The sequence below is a fragment of the Neophocaena asiaeorientalis genome, unplaced genomic scaffold, assembly GCF_003031525.2.
Source record: "Neophocaena asiaeorientalis asiaeorientalis breed wild unplaced genomic scaffold, Neophocaena_asiaeorientalis_V1.1 scaffold21, whole genome shotgun sequence".
NCBI classification, from domain to species: Eukaryota; Metazoa; Chordata; class Mammalia; order Artiodactyla; family Phocoenidae; genus Neophocaena; species Neophocaena asiaeorientalis.
The window spans coordinates 3,162,651-3,168,021 of NW_020174053.1; positions in this window are offsets into that span (position 1 = coordinate 3,162,651).

Genomic DNA, 5,371 nt, shown 5'->3' on the forward strand with positions numbered 1-5,371 from the left:
CATAGTGTGTATAAAACTAAGCAATTCTGAATTATTTCTCTAAAGTGATTTCTAATTTTACTATAAATTTAAAAAAAAACTAAAAAAAGGAAAAATAGTACAATGGATACCTATATACCAACTACTTAAATTCAGATATTTTGCCATATTTGCTTCATCTGTGTTTTTTATATGAACTATTTAAAGAGTTGCAGACATCATGACACTTAACTCCCAAATACTTCATTATTGCATCTCCTAAAAATGAGGGCGTTATCCCTAAAATAAGGTTATGCTCTGACATGACTGCTGTGCCATTTTCATACATAAGAAAATTAGCACTAATTCTCTAGTATCATGTAAACACCCAGTGCCATTATCCCTCCAAAATGTACTATATATATTTTCCCCAGAACTGGGATTTAATTGTTTCATACATGGCATTTGGCTTTTAAATCTCAAATAGTTTTAGAGTTTTGACTTCCTGTTGTGAAGGAGGCAGGAATAAAAGATTTGAATGATTTTCAAAAAAAATATTTAAGTCCCATTTTACATGAATGATGACTTTTCAGGTTAAATAGACTATTGATCTAGATCATTCTGGTGGTTTTTCACTTGGTAGTAAATGGCGCCGGATATGTTAAAGTTGTAAAACATAGAAATCTCCAAAGCGTGCACATGAACCACATCATAACAGAGGCAGTCCGTCATCCGTAAATGTACCTGAGACACTTAGTACTTTGATGCTATATGTGTGAAAGCATTTCATAAGCAGAGAGTGCACCAAGGGTTTTGGCTCAGCACTGAGAATGGATTATAATAGATTGAAATTAAATATGATTTAAGTGACAGGAAAACCGTACCAGCTAAGTAAATAATTGATTAATCATCCCCCAGTTAAACCTGGCAGGTTAAATTGCAAGGCTGGAACTGAATGCTTCGTAGAACTCCTCTCCACATTTCAATCCCAATAAAAATTGTATTAGAGAAGAGAGAAAAATCAGAAACCGTTCAGAGAAAGTGCATGTTCCTTGCTCTGTCTATTTACAGCATGCCATCAGGTGTGTTAATTGTGCTATGGAAGTTATGGAAAGAAAATGATGATCCAGGGAATAGCTGTCACAGAAAACAACAAAAAAGTAAATCTGTGGTTGCTCGGAAGTCAACAAATTCAGAAGGCAAAGGACGGCACATCCTTCCTTTTTTGTTTTATTCTAAGTGATGATGAGCTAAGTAGGGTACCTGATTTTTTTTTTTTTTTTTTTGCGGCACGCGGGCCTCTCACTGTTGTGGCCTCTCCCGTTGCGGAGCACAGGCTCTGGACGCGCAGGCTCAGCGGCCATGGCTCACGGGCCCAGCCGCACCGCGGCATGTGGGATCTTCCCGAACCGGGGTACGAACCCGTATCCCCTGCATGGGCAGGCGGACTCTCAACCACTGCGCCACCCGGGAAGCCCAAGGTACCTATGATTTTGACGAATCAGCTTAGCAAGGCAGAACTGGTTACTATGGGTTCTGGTCACTAGGTGGCTCCACTGGGCTCCTGGATGACCTTGGGTGTGACGCTTAAAGCTGCCAGTTGTCTGCGTCTCCGAGTCCTCACCTGTAAATAAAAGGCTTGGTTGGAGGACTTCCAAGGTGCCTTCCAGTTCTTCAAATCTAAGATTCTGACAACTAGAAATCTCTATTAAGTAGCGTTGTCCTGCTTTCCTTGTGAAATTATAACCGGTCTCTGTCATGATGACCCTCCAGCATTACCGTCTCCTACATGATTCCTGAGTCATCAAAGTGTGTGCTTCATTGATACTGAATGCATTCGATTTTGCTATTTCTTAAAGATTAGTAGTCATCCCCTAACACTTAATTAGCCAGAGTGTTTTAATAATCAGAATAGTCCATTCTGGGTTCATGTAGAATAAGATACATTTTATTGTAATTAGAAAAAGATTTAAATATTTTAAAAATGGTAGAACCGATAATACATTACAGTTACTGCTTAAAAGCTTCTTAATTCAGAGTAATTCAGCAACCTAAGAGAAAAAGAGCTGACTCCCCTCATTACCCAAGGCAATGTTGTGGTGAACTTTAATTATAAAGATTGGTTCAGTATTTGTATTTTCCAGGTTGGCAGAATGTGTCCTGTATAACAGCCTTTAACATGTTTCTTAGAATTTTTAAGCTATGTTTTCTCTTCCATAAAACAGGAATAGTTCCCCTGTCAAAGAGTAGTGAGGGTGAAAAGAAATCACGTATGTAAAGTGTCTACTGCATAGCAGGTGTTGACAAATGTTAAAAACCATAGACATTGTAGTATCACTGAATCCTTGGCCATTTCCTTGAGTAGAGGGTCCTCCAGCCAATGTACATGATTAAGAAAAACAAGACTTTTTACGTGATGTCCATAATCTTAAATGTATCACAGCACTTTTCTAACTCGTAATCTAAGAAAGGCCGATACCTCCTCTTAGTTTATTATCAAAAATATGAATGCTGTCATTCAAGCTATGTGAATATTCTATCTAGAAAAGATTGACACCCATTCATTAACTGTTTCAATTTTACTGGCCCCGGGAATACCAACAGCAGCTGCCTTATTTTCAAATGTAAACATGTAATAACATGAACCAAGAATCCACAAAACAGACCTTTGTTATAAAACATGATGATTATTCTTGATATTTGAATCTGGGCTGTATCAAGGCATATTTTCCTAAATATAAAAACTACAGGGCTTCCCTGGTGGTGCAGTGGTTGAGAGTCCACCTGCCGATGCAGGGGACACGGGTTCGTGCTCCAATCCGAGAAGATCCCACGTGCCGCGGAGCGGCTGGGCCCGTGAGCCATGGCCGCTGAGCCTGTGCGTCCGGAGCCTGTGCTCCACAGCGGGACAGGCCGCAACAGTGAGAGGCCGGCGTACCGCAAAAAAAAAAAAAAAACTACAAATGGAGAAAATGTGGTAAAATTCAGGAATCATGCCCACACTAGCATTACAGTACATCACTTATAATTTTATAATTTTATAATGGATTATAAGTGATTTAGCATTTGTTTCTGAAATAATTACAAGAAAAAAAATCAGAGTCTTCAACTCAATTTTTTTCCCTTAGAAACTTGTAAATATTCTTAACCGTCTTAATAAAGACAACTTCAACACGGGTAAGCGGTGAGAAAGGGGAACATCGTTATTCCATCTTGTTGGCTCCGTCCCCTGCTTTTTAAGGACCTGCCCATCTGTGGTCTTCTTTGTTGCTTTGGAAATTGGAAAAAGGTTAGCTTTTGATATCTTCAACGTTTATTGATTTCAACGTTTATTGAAAGAAATGTCTCTATATTCGCTTCATGTGTATGTTAATTGAGGTCAGAAGAGCACAGATTCCCTCCCCAGCTCCCCCCACCCCCTCACCTCCACCCCCTTAGGATCAGGCAGGAAATGCTAAGAACCTGTGATCATTTAGGCCTGCAACTCTCTGGAGGCAGTTTCTCCCACCCCAGCTTCTGGATTCATCTGGGACACAAGCGATGGCCAACACATGGATTCTGGTGACACTCCTTTTCTGTTTGGAAAATGTCAGCGTCTTTGGTTTCAATCAAAATTGCTCGTAATCTGGCTTAACGAGGCCATAAAGACCTTGGTTTACTCTGCCCCAGGTGAATGAAAATATTTGCAGTGAAAATTAGGTTATTAGTTTTATAGCCCTACCTACTTCAATGCCTTTATCGAGGATATGAGAAGAGATATTGAATCTCAAGTTTTAATAAAATTATTGAGATCATTGGGGAGCTTTATAACACTTGCCGTTTGCTTTCAGTGTTGGGGGAAGAGGGAGAGAGTAAATTGATTTGGTATTTATTTCCTGGGTGGGAGTACAACAAGTTACTTTAAACATGAAATATGTGCACTGAGCAGAAGGGGATGTTAGTTCTGAAAATGAACATAAATTCTAGAATAAAATGGGTAATGCAGTAATATTAATAATGTAATTCGATTGCTAAATGAAACTGTTTTATATTCATCATCAGATTCCTATTGCCAAGCTTCAAAATTGATATAAAGTGATGTTTGGACCCAGAAAACATAGCTCATGGGTGAAAATACAGATCACTTAATGCAAGTTAACTTCTTTTCAATAGTGTGTTCTCAGTAGCACTTTCTCTGCTAGAGTTTAAAGAAAAAAAAGCTCTCAGAAAAATGTCTTGCATATGGACTTTCTTGCAGAGAATATCTATTTTCCAATGGAATTTGCTTCTGGTTGTAAACGGTACTGAGATTTGGGCCCAGGGCAGGGATGGAGTTGATGGTAGTGTTTGCTGGTCACAGACAGGTCTGGGACTGCAGAAGGCATGGTGAGGGCTTGGCGGGATGGAGGAAAGACTAGGGTCCAGGTGCCCCTCTGTTACTACTTTGGCAGCTCAGTCTGCACATTAAAGTCTGGTTTAAACTCTAGAAAATCAACGCAGAAAGGTTCCCAAAATAATGCGATAAACAGTGGATCCACATCATTAGAAAAAAAAAGTGCTTGTTAAAATGTCAGCTTCCCGGCGCCATTGGGCACTGACCTCTAAAGAGAACTGCTCTTTGAAAACAGGGGATCCATTTTCCTGAAGAATTATCCCAATCAACAAGATTGAGATAATTGGGCCATCAGATGGCTACCAAATTCTCTTGGAAAATGCGGGTTTCTGTCAGGACCACTTGCATTTTCAGGAAAAGGCCTACAAAACTTGTCCAAAGGCCAGCTGAAATACAATTTATTTTATCTACTGTTCCTAAACTGTGTGCAACAGACTGACCGAATTCTTCTTTCGCCTTGCCTTCGTGAAGATGATGCCAGCCTGTTTACCCCATCGGTGTTCTTAATGTAGATGGTAAACCGTGCAATAGATTTTAAAATGAATTTTTAATTACTTTCTGCTATTCTGAGCTCATTGCAATCAGCAGCCATCTTGCTTAAGGATAAAAACAAAACCAGCTAGCTCCTGGGAGGATCACAGGCCTGCAAAAAATGCTTTTGCAGATATGGGGTACAGAAGCACATGGTCAGTGGCAACTGCTGGACGCCTTCCCCAAGCACAGGCCCAACTGCGAGAGGGTTCAGGAGGCTTTGAGTTTGCACTGATAGTTCTTTTCTAATGAGGTCACCTCTCAGCACAGTAGGTGGCATGACTCTGCTAATGGGAGATTTGGAAACGCGGATCGCAATTATAGTCTTTGTTTCCAGATATGCCCCATAGTTTCCAAACAGCCCAAGGAGCTAGGAACAGGACAACTCCTCTACAAATATGTAGCAGAGATGGATAGGACACATTCTGCATTGAGTAGCACCTCAGTGTCTAATGCTATTTGGCGTTATCTTTTCTTAGGAGTAGATTGGGGTGGGGGTCAGGGGGTGGG